At 41.5% G+C, this 20,057-nt stretch overlaps 1 protein-coding gene across 10 annotated transcripts in view; it reads left to right on the top strand.

Moving 5' to 3' along the window:
* MAGI2 (membrane associated guanylate kinase, WW and PDZ domain containing 2) overlaps positions 1–20,057 on the top strand; it is a 1,214,455-nt gene that overhangs the window by 415,188 nt on the left and 779,210 nt on the right. The window lies entirely within an intron of this gene.

The following is a 20,057-nucleotide window of genomic DNA, read 5'->3' as shown; positions in this document are numbered from 1 at the left end:
GGCTCTCAGTCTGTCATCGTAAGATCTGTTTTCCTGACCTCTGATCATGCGCGTGGCTCTCCTCTGGACTCTCTCAAACTTCTCCACATCCTTTATGAACTGTGGAGCCCAAAACTGGACGCAGTACTCCAGCTGCGGCCTCACCAAAGCCGAGTACAAGGGGAGAATGACATCCCGGGATTTGAAGATATTGAAATTCAAACACAATTTGTTTGCATTTTTACAGAATGTTAGTTCTGGGTTTTTAGACATTTACATTTAAGGTTCCCTCCCCGCACCACCAGTGTTATTCTTAAGTGTTTTTATCCTATTTTTTCCTACTAACTCAATTAGCCTGTGAGGACAAGGCTTCTGCTAATAGAGCAGTATTAGATTCTTGGTCCACATCTTAAAATATAGATAATAGAATGAAAATTCAGCCTACACAGCCAAGTGTAACCTGACTACTGAACCAGCTGTGCTACCAGGAGAAAAGGATTTATGAGGGGCAGTAGACATGAATGCTTGACGGTGTGAAGGTTTGGGATGGGATTCTCCATAGGTCTTTAGCCTCTTCATTAATGCAGTTCTTTTCAATCTGTCACTAAGAAGGAAGATTCCAAATACATTCAGATCCATGCAGTGTTTGGATTCTCTATTTTTGTTCAGAAGGGCATAGTGTGACTTCTGAAAATGTACTGCCTTTCTTCCTTTTGGAGGGGGGTGGGGGTTAATAGACATTAAAGCTAGGGACAGAAGTTACACATAAACCACTTTAAATGATCAGAAACTGGTTTAAACCTATAATAAAACAGAAGTTCAGTGCACATAAACCAGATTCAAAATGGCTGAAACTGGTTTAAGATAGACCTGGTCAAATGTAGTATCAGACTTAACTGATGTGGGTCAAACTGGTTTATGAAATTTCTGTCCCAGGCCCCTTCCTGGTTCAAGTTAAATCAGAGTCCTCCAACATCCCAGCATGCACTGCAGTCCTGGGTTGGGCTGTGCTGTGCTGTCTGCTCCAGAAAGCAGGACGGGCCTCGCCCTCTGCTCCCTAGCTGGAGCAGAGAGGCCGGCTGAGAAGGGGATAAGGGGGCCAAGCCCAGCTGGAGATGTAGCCCAGTCTGTGGTGGCACCTGGAAGCAGGAAGGGGAAGTGATGAGCAACCCCACAGAGTCCTCTGCCATGATTGTAGACTGAAAATCCAGTGACCTTGAGGGCAGCAGGATGAGGAAGTGAACATACAGACCATGCTGGCGACATGCTGTAGCACCCCCCAGCTTCTACTCTGAGCCACTGCAGGCATATGGCTGCATTTCCTGAATCAAAGGTAAATGTGTGTTCACTTGTGTCTCAGTTTAATCTGTGCAGTTTAGACTAACCTACAAAGACTGAATTAATTCAGCCTCAGTCTTTTCTGTTGTCTGTACTTAGCCTAATAGGCCAAGTTTTGCTGTCTACACCTGTGCATTTCCCTTTAGAGGCATGATTGTGCATACTATTTGTCTTTCCCACTACCTCCTTTTCTGTCTACTTTTTAGTAACATTAAAATACAAAACCAAAGCAACTGCTAAAGATAGTAATTTTGTAAGAGGCATGACACAGTAGCTCCACACCCTGGGAAGCAGCAGTGAAGCTTGCACCTGCCTCTTCCCAAAGTGGGACCCGGGTCTGCTGCCATAATCTTTCCTCCCCCCGGTTCAACTGCACTACTGATTTCTATCTAGCACTACTATTTTTTGAAACATTGTAGCCTCTGAAACAATGTTTCAAAGAAGTGGTTCTCTTCTATAAATTTCTAGCCTGTGGAGTTGTGCATTCATCTTTTTCTGATGCCTCTTGAGTTTTGACTGTTTTTAATTGTAAAATGTCCCTTTGTTATTGAAGCAGAGCAAGCTAGAGAGGTGTGAGATCAGCAATTCCTTTGCAGCTAAACCTGATAGCACTGCCTGGCCCTTTTTCTTGATGGGACATGGCAAAATACCTGAAGCAACAAACAATTTGCAACTATTCTGTTTTTATCTCAATCTGAGCAATAGCAAAGAATCAAGTCTGACAGTGTGTCTTTGTGACAGCCTAGTCTATACCACCCTTGTGATAGCTGTATACAAACAAGGCAGAAATAGAAGATGAACACAAATTATGACTAAGAAGAAATCCCAATTTTGTATGAACGCTGAATAGATTTAAACATTAGACCAAATCTGTGGATTTCACTGCACGCAAATCAGTGTTCTTACTCCAGGGTACGTTTGACCACTTTTACTGTTAAACAATAATTTACATAGCAAAGAAAAGAAGTCAAGTACTAAAAAATATATCCACATTCAGTATTTCATCGCTTATATTGCTTATATTTAAGCTGTTGAGGCCTGCAAATCCTTAGCAGCCACAACTCACCCCAAAATGAACTATTTTATTAAAATGCTGTTTCTTAAACTGTTCACTTTGGGGTTAAGATCGCAATCTGTTAAAATGCACAACTCTTCCAAAACTGTCAGATCAGTTCAAGCAAAATTTTGAAAGATGTGGAACATTTACTTAACAAGAAATGGCCTGAGGAATTGATATTAATTTTGATTAATTTTTTGCATACCCAAATGTTTCACTTCTATTGGATAACCCTTGAAATTATCTTAATATTTGTCTTCTTGTATCTGCTGGTAATGGATTCACTGAGTCTGCTTGTTGCCTTTCTCTTTAATAATTTCATTTTTTTTAAAAGACCAAACAGCCAATAACATTTTCTTGGGAATGCCAAGAAAGCTCTGTTTAATGATATCTTGATATCTTTTAAACACTGTACATGACATTTATTAATATTTAGGGTCAACAATCTGTTTTTGCAATGATGACTGTAATGATCAACTGTCCTTATTTTCCCTTTGTAGGGTATATGGCATCAAGTTACAATTTTAAAGTTTTTCAGTTGACACCTGCATACTTTCCCTTTTTATATATATAAAAAAATAATATGCGTCAAAATCTTTTTTAACTTATTCACCCAGTGCCATGGAAGCTTCAGTCAGTTCAAAATTTACCCAATAGTAACAAGAGTACAGTAATGTAGTGACACACTCAGTGTGGCCTAGACAAACCTTTGTTTATATTTTTTTCTTTGCTTTGCACCAGTCTAACTTCATGACAAAATTACTCAGCACTCCAGATCCAGGAAACCATTTTGTTCAAGAGGGATAAGACATATGATCAAAAAATTGTAGATCGAATGATCTTAAAAATTCAGCAACCATACATAAATATCTCTACTGCAGACCTTCCACTCCTGTATACCAGAAGGCTGCCATTCATCTTACAGCTCATAACAGGTAGGCTAATAAGACATTATTTTCTTGGCAGTTACCAGCCCTTTTTCCAAGAGAGATGCTATTTTGTTGTCATTGGGTTTCAGCATGCAATGAAGGACACTTCAGTGAGACAAGGGGTAGACTATTATATAACCATTTGATGTATTTTCCTGTGATTTTTCTATTGTTCTCACTGTCTTCACCGTCTCTGCTGAGAGCACTACTTTTCCGTCTCAGAGATTTTTTTTTTTCACTCTGCCTCACTGAAGTGCCTTAACATCAAATTTTTAATTTGGCATCATGATAAATTGTGTAAGGAAATACTAGGCAGTACATGCATGTTTTGATGGAGATGCTAATGCTTCAGAACTTCCTTTATGCAGCATGTTTAGGACTGATGGCTTAGCCCATGTTACAGAAAGCCATTTAACAGACTCATCTCCGCTTGACTGGAAAAACAAATGCTAGACTTCCACAGCAGGTCTTAAAGTTTGGCTAGAACAGTTTTGGGTACCCTGGCAAAAAGGCTCATGAACCTACTCCAAATGAATCAGTATAACTACAGATGCCAACTTAATGGAAATCAATATACCTACATCCTATTCTAGGAAAATAGCCCAATGAAGTAAGAATAACTCCTAAGAAGTATCCTTTCATGTAAGTTTTCTATCTATTAAAACATGCAACTATTCTAAAACCTTCATTACTTTTGCCATGGGAGCTTATTTATAATCAAAATGAATCAACACCATGAATAAGGGTTTGGCTGCTGCTTCTCAAAAAGTGCCTTTGTGTATAGAACAGCATTTTCATCTTGCAAGAGAGCTCAACACAGCAAGGTTCATCTGCAGGGGATATTTTCATTTTGAGAAGCAGTAGTTTCTATAATGAGTATTTCTGAATATTATGGAAAGGCTGGATGACACTTAGAATGACCTGATCACACTGAAAGACAGCCCAAAGCTTTCTAGTAGAAGCACATGCAGAAGCATTAGAAATAGAAAGTGTACTCCACAGACAGGGAATTTGATTCCACTCAGCCCATGCGTTTCAGTTCACAAGTAGGGACAGAAGTTACATGCAGACCATTTTAAGTGATCAGAAATTGGTTTAAACCTGTAACAGAACATAAGTTCAGTGCACATAAACTAGTTTCAAAGTGGCGGGAAGTGGTTTAAGGTAAAACTGCTTTGTAGCAATGGAGAGTGGGCCAGTAGATAGGGCTGTACGAAGCATCGGACAGAACTTCGGATCCGGAGAAGCTTTGGATGCTTTGGGGTCCAAAGCACCACATCCAGGTCGAAGCGCTGCCTCGTTCGGCTCCCAAAGGGGTTCGGAGCTCCTGAAGAGCTTCAGAGCCGCCTCGGAGATCCGGCCATAGGGTATAAGGGGAAAACAATAAAATATCTATAACTTTGTTGTATTTTGTCTGATTTGGATGAAATTTTCAGGGGTGATAGACTCTGCAGAGAGGATGAAGCCAGCCAAATTTCAAGAAAATTGCTATAGGGGCTTGGGGGGACCCCAAGTACCCCAAGTTGTTGAAAGCAAAACTCCTGTCACATCTATATGTGACAACACAGCGGGGTGAAAACTGCAGGGGTGGTAGCTCTTGCTGAGGCCACAAAGCCTGCTAAGTTTCAAGGAGATCAGTGTAGGAGTTTGGGGGGAACTGCCTCTCAAGCTGTGGACAAGCAAAACTTATGCCATGGGTACTTGTGGGATTGCCTGGGTCTGTTCTGGGGCGAGGAGGGGAGACACTGCTGCAGGCCTGGCTGCTAAGCTACTGTGATACCAGTTACCAATCCATCAATCATGATTCACTCAGGGACCAGCTCAATACACAGGACCTAGATACTAGGTAAGGACTTAATGAGCATCAATTAGCACCTACAAAACCAGGCTAAGGAGAGGAAAGAATCAACTGAAGACAGAGACAGCCTTGGCACAAGTTTTGCCTGCAGCAACTAGGGGTGCAGGGCCCCAGAACCCCCCTGCACCGATTTCCTCCACAGCTGGCAGGTGTCGTGACTGCAGCAGGGGCCACCATCCCTGCAGCTGTCACCCCACTGTGGCTTACCACACACAGTGTCACCCGTCATGAGTTTTGCTTGTCCTCAGCTTGGGGTGCAGTATCCCTCAAACCCCTGCACCTATCTCTTTGAAATTTGGCAGGCTTTGTGGCCTAAGTAAGAGCTGACCCCCACCCCACCCCCCTTTTGTAACACACAGCTGTGTGAGTTTGGCTTTCAAGAATTTGGGGTACAGTTCCCCCCAAGCCCCTGCACCGATCTTCTTTAAACTTGGCAGGTTTCATGCTCTCAGCAGAGGCTACCATCTCTGCAAGTTTCATCCAAATCAGACAAGAAACAGCAAAGGTATAGATATTTCATTGATTCCCCATTATACCCTATGGCCAGATATCCAAGGCGGCGCCGAAGCTTCGGAGTCGCTTCGGCCGGATTGAGGCAGCAACCCGGTCTGGAGCTCCGGATCAGATCGTGGCCGTCCGAAGCGCCCAGATCTGATGGTGCATCGGATCGCTGCCGATTCGCACAGGCCTACGGGTAGAGGTGGGAGGTAGTTGGTTATGTACAAAGCAATGTTCTGAGCAGCAACCAAAGAGCTAAAGTAACTTATTTCCCCTTTGTGGAAAAGGACAAGTAGGGACCGGACTGTGACTGTCAGTGCCACAATAATTTTTTACCACCCAGGTCAGACAGTAGCACCACTCCACACTGCCCTTTCCTCTGGCTGGACTGTGAGGTGGCGATCCTGCCTCCAGTGTGCTAACTAGTTTTGTTTTTAAATCTTCTGATTCTAAGTAATAAGACTTAAAACTGATGAGTAAAAATAAATAAATAAATAAGGTCCCCTGGAAGCTCTGTGTTTTGACTTTTCCTTTAGATTATGAGGTATCTTAACCACATAATCACATGTCTCTCTGGTTTGGCAAGAGAGACATTAATACAATTAAAATTAGCATATGGGAAATGTATCTGTGCTTCTATAACAGGCTAAGGGTCAAGCTGCAATTCCTTTTCTTTGAGACATAGGTCAAAAAATGCCCTATCAAAAAGGGAGGCCACACATTGTATGAATACCTTCCACTGAGACCATTGCTGTCAATCCTAGGCAGTAAAGAGTTGCTGTCATCCATCATACACAGGGCATGAACACCTGTCAAAAAAGAGCGGGGGGGAATTAACAGTGAGAAAATAGAGAGGTTAAATTTCTTTACCACAAGGATTTTAAGTATAATTTAGCACTTCATTCAGTTTATGAAACTACTTTTTTTCCTGAGAGGGATCAATTTAAATCCTTCATTCCAGACAAAAGAGATGGAAAGGCACTTTTTAGCCTAAAATAATTACTCATTCTCACAGTCTTCACAAGAACCTCTTCAGATGGACATGAATGTACTTGGGGAGCTTCAATAAGACTGAATGGATAGTCTCCTCTTGCTAATTAAGTTTAGGACATATGGTGTGAAGCAAATTAGGAAAACCTGGTCATTCAATAAAATAAGGCAATTCCTTATTAACGCACCTGTATCTAATTGAAACGTAATATAACATGTGCATAATGATATTCCAGAAATGCATATTGAAAAGAAATAACTTTGAAAAACATATGAAATTTCATATTTGGTAGGTGAAGTACAACTGTTAATGATAATGTAGATAATCAGATATTTCTGCCTGTCTGAGAGGTTTTTAAATGAATGAATGTGAGTTTTCTACAATATGTTAAAAAGTTTGTTTAAAGTGTTTTTGCTCTGTAGTATCTATGGTTTTTCCTCATAACAATGTAAGTGTTCTTACATTATACACTTAATGCCTTCCATGTTCTACCCTAGTTAAGCTTTCAGACTAATATCTAACAAGTTATATATTTATAAATAAAATCAATTTAAGTATGCTGCCCCTCACCTTAGTCCTTTTTTGCTATTATCACATAATACAGCAATTAGCTTTAGGGTATTTTTGTTCATTGGACAAATTCAAGCAATTTGATTAATTGGGCTTCAGGTGTTTTGAATTTAGTTTCCAACAAGTGATTATTTAAAGGGGGAAGCTCTGAATGCACCTGCAGGGACAGTCATACTTGAATAAAATACAAGATTGGTGGTTGTCAACCTTTTTTTTTCTTTTTCTTTTTTTTTTTTTTTTTTAAGTCGTGGACCCCTAAAAATGTGGAATGGAGGCATGACCCATCTTTGGATCTCCCTCTCTCTCTTGCAGTGGTACTAGACCCTACTTGAGTCAGCGGCTGGGACAGGATGAGGCACTATAACCCAGCCGTGCTCTGCCTCCTGCTGGGCTGCTGCTGCTGCTGCTCCTCCTCCTCAAGTGGCCTCTGGCCGTGGGGGAGCTGGAGCACCAGCAGCAGCACACACTCTGGTGCTGGCTCTGGGCTGCCTACTGCTGCTGCTGCTGCTCCAGCTCCCCCCGACAGCCAGAGGCTGCCCGAGCCCAGCAGCAGGCAGCCCAGAGCTTCAAGGAGAGCTGGAGTGGCAGCAGCAGCAGCACATGCTCCGTCTGCTGGTGCTGGGCTGTCTGCTGCTGGTGCTCAGGCAACCTCTGGCCATGGAGCGGGGAGCAGGAGCAGCACCAGCAGCACTTCCCCTTTGGTCACAGCTACCATCTTTACAGCCACCTTTTGCACACTCCCTCGGGGTCTACAGACCACAGGTTGAAAACTACTGAGTTAAAATACTATTTTGTTTAATTCATTTCACACTACCCTGATACCATATTCAAATGAAGACAGTATTTTAACACCTTGCCAAAATGCACACTTTTTGGCCCGTAACTCTCCATTCACTGAAATGACTCGGCTTGCTTACACACTTCTTATTCCTACAGTATGTAGATCAGATCACCATCCTGGTCTGACTTTTCTCATGATACAAGAGATCAAGGTCAGCAGCTTCACAACAAAGATAGTTGTTTTGTGTTTGCATTTATCTCGCCTTCATTTTCCCTCTCTGTCTTTGCATAGCCATATCTTGCTTTATACCTGCACTTGACAAAGAACATGAGCCTGAGACGGCAGGAACAATACTGGAGAGAGAGCATTGACCTGTCAGGAGAGAGAATTTCCTTCTGCTAAACCTAAAACCTATCTATTTCTATTGTAGGAGATGCTTTAAGAGGTTCAAAGAGGGCTCTTTTTGCTTTAAATTTAATTTTTATTTTGTTTTAATTTTGAAATTGCTAGAAAATCCCTTTCATTTTCCAGAGAAGAAAAAATTTAAGATTAGGCAATATGCAAGGCATTGCATCCCTTCCATTCTCAGCAAAGATCACTCGGAATACCTGATATAGCAGTCTGAACACAGAAGGGCTGGTGTGTGGACTGAATGCTTTATTGCAGTTTTTGCTAAGTTCCTCCTCTCTGTTCTTTGTCTAACTAGTCCAATATTTGCTTTTTACTGTATCCTTCCTGCTGTTCCATACTGCTATATTTTTAAACATCCCAGTGTTCCACCAGGATCTCCTGGTGTCAACCCATCCTTCCCTCCTGCGTCCCCACCCACCACACTGCAAATTAACAGTGCAGGGAATGCCTGCATGTGTGGTACGTGTGCTTTGCCATGCTACAAACAGCCCTGCAGGACTGCATAACACATGTGCACACTCCTCTGAACCCATTCCTTAATTTTTTTTGCAGCAGAAGAATTGCTGTATTGTTTTTTTGTAGTTGAAAAAACTGAGTGAAAACTAAGAGCTGGCACATTGTAAGGGGTACCATGAGCCTAAAAAGGTTGAAAACCACTGATTTACTCTTTCTCCCTCTTTAAGTAAATATCCTCAAGGCTGTATTAGTGTCTGTGGAGTTGTTTCCCAGTACATCTGTAGATTCCTGGGTGATCCCTTTTCTACATCCCACCAAGAGAGATTTGAAAACTAAGTTGTACTGTACATGAAGACTTAGGCAAGAAAGTATAGTGGAGGGACAGGCAATCCCCGACACAAGTGCCAGTGTGGCATGCAAAGACATTTTGCTTGGCACATGCACCTCAGAGTGGATGGTGGGGAAGGGCCTGGGGCTGCACTACCACAACAAGTTTTGGGCACCTTGCATCTCCCCTGCCATCTGCCCTAGCACACCAACATCTTACAAATTGAGGGTGCGGGTGTTTTTGACATTCTGCCCAAAAATGTTGCTGACCCCTGATATACAGGGTCATAAAGTGAAGCAAGGATGTTCAGCCTCACACAGTAGATCTTAACTATTATAGGAAATATATTTTGAGCCCTTTTCAGGCTTCTTAGGAGGATTTCATTGCTGTGTGATAAATTATCACCTGAATGGAACCAGAAAGGACCTTCTGACTATTTGGCATTTTACAATTTTCTAATAATTAATATTCAAAACAAGATATTTCCTTTGTCACAGTTCAATAGATAGATTTTTCCTGCTAAGTTAGTGACAGGCCCCATCTGCCTTGGAATTACAAGCATGGTTATTTAATTCCCCAAATAAAGTTTTAGATATCAGATGGGAAATGATGAGTATTGTTACAACACATGCCTAGAGGCATAATGAGACACCTGAGCATCCTGGGCAGCAGTGGCACACAGGAAAGTGTTATTGCCTGCAATGCCAGCAGCACGATGGTGCCTGGTCTGGCAGTGTACCTGCTGCTAATTTTGTGCTTCTTGCCCCACCCTACCACCTAGGCTTGGCATCCAGGCCAGGTGCCATGGTGGCCCCATACCTTTATTACAATACTGTACACAGTCAACATTAGATATAGCAACTGTTGTTCGGAAAGTGAAGACGATTGTAAACACTGGGAGTTGTTTTTAACGTATTCTTTGGGTTTTATGTTGCAGTCCAAGTAATAATCATGACAGAATGTATTACATATAGCACGTTGTAATGGTAAATAACATAGAGAAATGGCACCAGAAGACCTGAAAATACTATATGTACCTATAAATTAATATGTCCATGAATTTACTTTTGCTCTTAGAATTTCAATACAGGCTAGGTCTAATTGGACTTGAGTGAACTCCAAACATTTAGAACAGGTGATGATCACAGGTTTCTTAGGAGTAAAAACAGTGCTTTCTGATTTGCTAGAAATTATATGTTGTTCTGTACATATAAACTAAGGTAGCTACTTTTATTATTTCTATTTAAAAACCAATATTATAAGCATCTAGATTAACTGATCTGCCCAAGACTACTGCTGCTGAATGAAGGAATGTACAGATATACTACAAACCTGTTGTCACCCACTGGATTAGAATACATCCCAATGAAGTCAACAGTATTTATTAAGTTCCTTTTAGACTCCTGCATGTGGGAAGTTTCCCGATGGCATGCACATGTTCTAGTGTATAGACTAAATAGAGCATCAGGAGGAAGCGACTGGATTTGAATTTATGAATTTCAACCCCATAGGTAGAATATTTCTTCAATTATTTTTTGGAACAGCTTCAGTAGCTCAGCCAGTAGAGGGTGCTTTACTACAATACATGGCAGGTGGTCTATAATTCTAGGATAGGGCAGAGGCACAAAGGCATGCAAGGCAGTAAAAACAACAATAATGCATCTGTCTTACATACTTTTGAAATGATGGTGCGATTAACCCAGGCCTCCTGTTTATTGATTTCATGCATGCAGGAAAGCTGTTCTTATTTTGTTGTAATACCAAAAGCTTGTCTAACATCTCCCCCAACTATAGAGTTGGTTCAATAAAAGATATTACCAAACAAATCTTGCTTTTCTTCTTTGCTTGTACACAATGATAATTCCTTGTTTTTAAACTTTTGATTGTCTTATGTAAGGGCTGGAGATCATGTTGTTAATCATGTTTGCAATGATGAGATTAGAAACATGGCTTCTCATGTTCTGAATGGCCATCCATTGCAACGTGACTGACTTTTTGAACTCCTTAAGATGTCAGTTTTCAAATGTCAGCGTAGAATGTGGTAAGCCAGCAACTTAATTGAATGAACGGTATTCGCCCTTCAGAGGTCAGTGGCACCACTCACAGTGAATGAGGTTTCTAATTCCAGCTAAGAAATATTAGTTCCAAGTAAGGATTTAATAACCTGTTTTTATTTTCAAGGTAAAGGTTATATGAACACGCAGAGCACAGAACGCAATCTGTCTTTTATAATGTGTCAATTACACCTGTGGCGTGCAACTTTTTTGGGCTCCGGATCAAATGAGTGGTGCAGAGTCAGTCTGCAGGCTAAATAAGTGGTGCAGCATTGGTCTTTGGGACAGATCTGATGCATAGAATTAGTCAGTGAGCCCAATCCAGCATGGGATTGGCATGCTGAATCAGGCCCTGACCACGTGTGCACTAGATCTGGCCCCAGCCCTAAACATGGCAGATCAGGCCCAGGGCCCTGGTTGCAGCCACAGCCCCTGCCACAGCCCTGTATGTGATGAATGAGGGCCCAGCTCTAGCCCTGTGCACACTGGATTGAGCCCATACACTGATCTGATCCAGTGCATGTGGCCTTGTCAGCAGGCCATGTAACCTGGAAATGTGGCAGCATTAATTGTCACAACTTCCCTGTCACCAAATATCTGGGCCTCCGGGAAGTCCTGTGGGTCAATGACATGTCTCCACAGGACGGTTGTGGCCCACAGACCTGTAGCTGATAACCTGTGAGTTACCCTAAGTCCTTTTTCCATGGGGTACCAGTCTTTCCTTCTTTAGAGCATCTGGAAGGTTGGTTCTTTAAGTAGAATTCATACAGAAGGAGTTTACTGTTTCCATTGAACTGTTATAATTATTTTGGTGAGGAAAGTGTGCTTAGTCCACTAATATATATAATCAGTCACTGTTGCTTGAAGAACTGGTCAGAATGCAGTTAGCTAGAATCTTTTCCATCAAATAATCTGAATTCTGCCTAAAGCTCCCCTCGGGTCATTTTTTGTTATTTCTTTGGGCTTGGTTGTTTCATACACTTCCATGCAGGATGGAACTGGACAGGGCCAATAAAAGCCTTCCAACATCATTGAGAAGAGCGGGGGAAGTTTTTTCTTTAAATCCTTTGTATAGGTGGGATATATGTTTAAAATATTCCATAGAAATATATAATAAATGGCATTAGTTTTAACCATATTTAACTCTCCTGGGGAAAAGAATTGGCAGCATCACTTCTGTTTTGTCTTGTTTTCAATGGCAGCATTTCAGATCCTTTACACCAGTAGTGAAGGCAGAGCAAGAGCCTGTCCCGGTATTCAGTTGAACTTTGGGAGTTGACTGGGCCATGACTGTTGGAATATTTTGCAGGACCTGGCACAATGGGGTTATCTCTGCTTTGTTCATGTGCATATCTAGTGAAAAGATTGCAATCAGGATGAGATATTCACTAGCTAATCCTGCTTCTTCATGGGCTGCTGTACTATAAATTCTGCTTCATGCTAAATTCAGCTTAGTTTACTGATGCACTTAAGGTAGGTGGCTTTTTTAGAAAATCATTCATGCCTGATTCACAATGATTATTAAAAAAAGACATTTTCAGAGAGCAGGACTTTAAATCTGATTTCTGTATGTATTAAAATCTATGTAAAACTTCATCATTTCAATATTTGCAGGCTCAATCCCTTTATTAGCAGGAAAAGTGTGGTAAGTAGCATATGTAATATTTCTTTCTATCTATAATATTTTGAAGTTACAATGGGGAGCTTCAGATGAGTGAGTTGCTTCAAGCAAACCTGAAACTTATTTTTTCCCATTACTCAACCCTGTTGGGTTGGGTCAGTCAGACTCCACATTCTCTGTGCATTTCTCTGAAGCCCAGAGCATCTTATGTCAATAATTCTGGAAAACGGTGGCACAAACTCTTGATCAAAACTAAACCTGTGCTACCAAGAAAAGCATGAGCTATGGGAGCATCTGCAGGAAGTGAGGAGTTGGCTATATTATGGCCCCTGAACTATATCATGGACCTTGGACATTAAGGCCAGGAACAGAAATTATACTTTTACTAGTAGAAGTTATTGGTAACTGGTCTAAACCCATAACTGAACAGAAGTTTGACACACATAGACTGGGTTAAAAAGGGCAGAACCTGGTCTAAGATTTGAGATTCCCTCTCCCCGCTGTCCCCCAACAAAGGCTGAATGATATTTCTGTTCACTACCAATCTAAACTACACCACTTACAGTGTAACATAGATCAATTCCCCCTCAGGTTTTTTGAATGTCTGTACCTAACCAGAAAGTCTCTTTTGAGGTCTATATTGGGTCTATATTTGATACACCACAAATGGGGAGGTGGTTGTGGATGTCATTGCTGTACTATTTTAAGAGCCCAAGATGAGCCTTTAAGATGAATAGGAGTCAATATTTTTCTTGTGAGATTGCATAATCAGGCCCTTATAATTTTCTGTGTTTACATTGTGCCTTCCATTGTAGTGATGTTGCAATACAACTATGAAGTAGCTTGTTGTATACATTTTATAGATAGATAAACTAAGAGCCTGACCTCATGTCATAAGTCCTCCCAATAAGCAGTGAGAGCTCAGGAAGCAAATCCAAAGTTCCTAAGTGTTTGTCCCCTTTTCTCCCTTTTGAACACAGTGCAATGTGTGTTCTGTTTGAGCCAGATTATTAAAACCTATTAACAGAGAAAAGGAATCTAAAGACTTGACTAATGATTGAGTTGTACAATGCCATTTCAAACATATGTAAGTCCTCAGGAATTTGGTGCTGGCCCATTGCCAGAGGTGCTGTAGATGAACTGGACAAGCAAATGATGAAGCAGCTAGGCAGGTAGGAAACTTCAGTGCATCACTGATCATACAAGTAAGTGTGGGGATTAGGAGAAATGTCAGAGAAAGCTTTTGTACCTACTGGTTAGCTTTGCTGTGGAGAGTGTGTTGGGGGATGGGAGGCAAAGGGCTTGTACTCTGTAAAGCTGGGAATATATATTCTTTCCATTATTTCTACATACTGCCACTTTCTGAGCTAAATGGTCTGCAAAGCTTATTGAGCACCTGCTGAATATAATAGAATCATAGAAAGTTAGGGTTGGAAGGGACCAAGCCATCAAGTCATGGCTTATCCAACATACGGCCTGCGGGCTGCCATGTGGCCCACTGAGCCGTTTTCTGAGGCCCAAGGTGCTGCTATGGGAAATGAAAGTAAATACTGTTTACTTTTGTTCCCACCCCTTGTCTCTCCCCCAGCCCCTCAGCAGGTGGCTGGTGAACACAGACTATGAGGCAGTTGGCTGCCCAGTGACTGCTGACCCCCTCCCCGGGGGGAGCAGGGCCCCTCAGCTCCCCTGACCACAGCCATGGAGGCTGGGGCAGGTGAGCTTGCACCAAGAAGGTCCCAGAGCCTGGGATGAGGCGCCTTCCTGCCCCCTTCCTGCCCATCACGTGGCTCCTTTAAGCTTCGCACTGGGGGCGATCTGCACTGCATCAGTGGAGAAGGGGTGGCACGGGGCGGGGCAGCATGATCTGGTGCGGGGATGAGCGTGTGAGTGTGAAACATAGCTGCCTGGCTGTCAAAGGCCCACACAGGGGTGCCACACGTGTGCTTGTGCTCATGAGGGGGAAGCAGAAGTTCACACTCGCACCTTCCTCCTCCTCCTCCTCCATGGGAGCTGGGGCTGAGGAGGGAGGCAGGTTCCCTCAGTCGTTCCTCATTTGCCATGTCCCCCATCCCCTCACCATTTTTGCTGCCTTCCACTGGACTGTCTCTAATTTGTCCACATCCTTTCTGTAATGGGGGGCCCAAAACTGAACACGGTACTCCAGACGTGGCCTCACCAGTGCTGAACACAGGGGAATAATCACTTTGCTTGACCTACTGGTAACACACCAAAAAATGCAGCACAGTGTCTCGTTAGCCTTCTTGGCAACAAGGGAACACTGCTGGCTCATATTCAACTTATTGTCCACTGTAACCTCCAGGTCCTTTTCTGAAGAGCTGCTGCCCAGCCAGTCAGCCCCCAGCCTGTACTGGTGCATGGGATTGTTTCGTCCTAAGTGCAGGATTTTGCACTTATCCTTGTTGAACCTCCTGAGATTTCTTTTGGTCTAATCCTCCAATTTGTGTAGGTCATTCTGATCTGGCCATCTGTCTGTTTGTGTTACCCACAACCTCTCCCCTTGTATTGTTCTCTCACTCTTACCTCTGCCTTCCATTCCCTGTTCATCCAGGTAGTAGTAGCTAGGTTTATTTATGCGTATTTTGTGGGTATGCATTTCACCAATTGTTTCGCCACAAATTTCAAAAATAAGAATTAAAGCTTTTAAGTGTATGTTCAGGCACCCATAGTAATTTAGGAGGGTGGATTTTGCTAATTGAGCTAAAGCTCTGAAGTAAATTAGGTGCTTTTGAAAATCCCATCCTTAGACACCTCATTGTGCATTTAAAAGCCTAACATTACAGTCCTAGTAAAACACTGGGTGTAACTTGGGATTTTCAAAGGAGAGTGAAGTAAACATAATATGGCAACCAACTTCCTTAAGAACTTTTTGAAAGTTCCAGCCTTAATCTTACAGATGCTTTGTAAAATGGAAACGATCCTGTCTTTGTCTCAGCAGTCTTACCTGTTTAGACTCTTAGATCTTTGAGGTACAGCTGAGGAAACAGATATATGAATAAATCAAATTACCACTACCTTGGATGAACAGGGAATGGAAGGCAGAGATAAGAGTGAGAGAGCAATAAAAGGGAAGAAGTTGGGGGCAACACAAAGAAACAGATGGCCAGATCCTCAGCAGGTATTCCAAGAGTACAACTATTACAACACATAATAAGCCCCCAGAGCACAGTTTAGGTTTCTAGAGTCTAGTGGAATGCCAGCAATAAGTAGTATCTGGTGAGTGCAATGAAGAAGGAATGATGATATCTTCCCTCACAATAATGATCAGTATGAAAGGCAATCCTGTCAACTCACCAAAAAGATAAGTGCTTACTATATGGTGTCCCATCATTTTTGGAGTAGGAGATGAATCAGGTTGCAAGCTTCTCATGTATGAAGAGATTTCATTATAATTTGGGCAGATGGATAAAAGGAATACTATTATTCTGATTGTTACACTTGACACAAATTCTGAACTGAAAGAACCCTGTCTCTGGTAGACTACGTTAAGTTACCAAACCAGGCTGGACCTTATACTGGAATCAAGGAAGATGAGCAGAATCAAGTTTTTAGATCTGTTATGTATTGGCAGGGCTGTCCCAGGGGAAGGGAGGAGGCACACATTGTGCACACCCCTAGGGATAGCTCTAAAGCGTATCAGCTTTGCTAGGTAGGAAAGGTAACCCAGAAGTCTGGCAGCAGAGCTGCAGCATGATGAAAATAAAAAGAGGAGGATTAGTGAGTTCTGTGATATCCTGATCTAATGCTTACTGATCCAACTGACATTTACCTGTGAGATTGCCTCACTAGGGTTTAATGCCAACGGTGTAACAGCATATCAGTGAAGAGACAAAAACATCTTTGTTTTTATTCTTTAAGTTCAAAATATTAAACTGTTGAAGATTATGTGGCTCTTCCTACTCTGGAAAGGAAGTCCCACTGACAGAGGGCTAGTATTCATCTGGTATAGTTTTTCTGTTAGTTTTACCAGCAGGATACAAGGGCCCTGTTACAATTTGTGAATGTTGAGGTTCATTCATCACACCTTTTCAAAGTCAATGTGATTAAGATTCACCAGGATTCCACAAGCATATGTAGCACTGCAGTAAAAGTCTTGAACCTATATTCTGCTGGGTACCAGCTGCAAGGTGCCTAAACTCCATCCATTGCTTACTCTGAGAAGAAATGAAAAAGAGGATTTAACATTTGCATTCAGTCTTCACTGCCAAGCCATTCTCTGTGAAAATACTGATGGGAAAAGGCAAAACTGCATGTAAGGGACATTGGATTTTCTTCAGGGTTTGCTCCTTGACCTTCCAGTCACATTTACACCACTACCATACAAGGCCTCTGTCCTTTCTGTGTTAAGTAATGCTCTGTAGACAGGGCAAAGGACAAGGCAAACTACACCATAGAGCAAAACTGCTGATGTGTGTGCTGCTTCTGTCCAAAATGTTTGCCATTCAGTGTTTTAGCAATTGATAGGGAATGTTAGTGTACCTCTTTAAATCATAAAATCTATAATAATTAACTTTTTTCCTAAAGTAAACTGCATAGGGCATCATACTATATTAAAAGAAACGTGTAAAATGCCACATGCACAAAACATGAAGTGATAATGTGATCTCTGTTAAATTATTTATAGCACACTCCCATTTAAGCGTGAACTAATGATAGGCAGCCAGAATGAGGCTTTGTGTGTTTGATTTATGGGCTTGTATTAATGACTTCTCATGCTTGCTTTCTGTTCAGTACACTTGAGATTCTTCCACTGATTTATAGATGGAGTACCTTCTCCTACATTTCATATGTTGAGATTAGGAATAATAGGGTTTGCTTACGTACCTAACTTAACTGTTTGCAAATAGACTGACAGAAAGGGCAGATGGTGAAATAATAGATTTTTTTTTGTTATCTGTTTGTTTATTTCACCACTACTGTACTGTGTGATCATTGAGTTCAGAAATGAATTAGCTCCTTAATGAGTATGTTAGTCCAGTATTTTTGAAGGAAGAGATCTGGTGTCACTGAAATGATTATTCAGTGTACTCTTTTGGACTGTTAGTAATTAATTGTCCCTGGTAACTGGCATGCCTAATACACAGCATACTGAAGATTTATTGGGGGGAAATGACAAAAATACATCCATTAAAAGATTTGCATATGGTTAAAAATACAGTCACTTAAATGGCTAATATTTGATAAATGTGTTGATTTGTTATTGGTTGTAACACAGGCTAAAGCCACTTTATTAACCAGTAGAACAGTGTGGTTAAAATTAAAATGTGGGTGTAAACCAAAAGGTTGTAAGAACACAATATAATTTAGAGTACTAGAGAGTGGAACATAAATACACCTCAAGAATGCACTGCATTCAAAAGCTTGTCTAAGTCTATCCCAACCATACAGTTGGTCCAATAAAAGATATCACTCAAAAAAGTACTTGTAGCTTTTACATTATTTTGGAAGTGGACTCAGTAGTCACATTTTTAATCCAGTGTTTGTAGAGTGGTTGGCTGCTATAATTCTAATACAGTGATGTGCCAGACAAAAAGTCGATTTCATCTCTTTTCGGAAATCCCAAGTGAGACAGGAACCAAGAGAGTGCCTGGGAAGGCATGTAAACATTAATGATTACTATATATATATAAATGTGACTTATTTACTGAAATAAGCATAAGAGTGTCTGGCCTTGTTGACCTCACCTAGAGAGATTAGAGTAGGTGTTTCAGCCCAGTAATTTGGAGCAGCCACTGGCCAATAACATTCATCCTTCATCTTTACTTGTCTCAATGAAGCCTTTCCTAATTATAGTTTGAGCCAACAAGATGTATTAAAAATGGTAAGGTAATTCTGCTGCAGGGCTTATGATGTTCTGAGCCATGTACTTGCTCAAGCAAAAAATTCAGAATAGATGTTTTTCCTTCCAATCCCTTATATCAGTCAGGGCCAGCTGTTTTGGCATGTCACAAGTTAGTCCCTCATCCTTCCCAAATGCCACTCAAATCCCCTTCTCCTGCCCAACATATTGCTCTACCTTCTCCTCCCTGGCTGATCTGCTGCTCTGTTTCTGCTTCATGCCCTTTGTGCTGTGCTGCCTGCCCCATTCCTATTCTGCCATATGCCACACCGTGGCTGCCCATGCCACTTGTTATGCTCCCATTGCAGGTTAGCCACCTCTGCTTTAAATAAATAAGCAAAATGGATGCAGTAACTTTAGCCCAAAAATGTGGATCCTGGGCTCTTTACAGGACTTGCTAATGAAAAGCATGTTGCCGTGATATTTCAGAAACACCAAGCTATTATTAACTACATGGGTTTAGCCTTCAGCATGTGTATAATAAAAATTTACTTTTTGCCATGCGAGATGAGATTATTTTTGACATTTATTTTGAATAAGAAATTGATTAGAAAGCAGAATTCTGTAACCCCTGAACTCTACTAATTGGTTCAGTCTAGCTGCATCAAGAGATGTGCAAAATCATATAAAATAATGAAATTCAGCATATAGTAAAGGAATCTTAGGGAGAAAAAAGGGCTGGAGGAAGGAGAACAACTTTTGATTTATTTTATCTCCCTCCTATACAGGTTTGTTCCTTACCAAATATGTGTTGGGTTAGTAGGGGAAAGGTAAGTAAATGATACAATAACTATGTGTGAATGTGTGTATCATACACACACATACTCTGTGAAGGGAACAAAACTGGCTTGACTGGGAAAACTGAATTTAATTTTTGACCTTTTATATTTTTAGTGTATGCATCAGAAAACATGATGCTATGGGGAAAGATAGGAGCTTGCTTTCAATCACCAGCGAGTTGGTCAGTACCTCAGGAAGGATAAATCCAAATCTAAAGTTTGTAAGTTATTCTTCTAATATTCACAACCCCCTGTTACCCTTCCCACTTTTACCCCTCTCCAGTACTGTTGTCCTGAGGGGTCAGGCCAGTGCTCAGGATCTCAATATTGCACTGTTAGACAGGAGGGTGTGGTGTACAAGTTCACATGCATACATAAAAATCAATTAAGCACACACACACTAGGTGCATACACACTCACACTACCAGCTCAGGCACATATACTATACACCCCAAGCGTTAGACCCAGATCACTAATTTGTATATCATGCACACAATGCCATATAGACACACACACACACACACACACACACACACACACACACACACAC

Source organism: Crocodylus porosus, unplaced genomic scaffold (genome assembly GCF_001723895.1).
Source record: "Crocodylus porosus isolate Cpor-Errol unplaced genomic scaffold, CroPor_comp1, whole genome shotgun sequence".
Taxonomy (NCBI): Eukaryota; Metazoa; Chordata; order Crocodylia; family Crocodylidae; genus Crocodylus; species Crocodylus porosus.
Note: the sequence above shows the minus strand (reverse complement) of the source record. Positions and strands in the feature narration are given on the sequence as shown.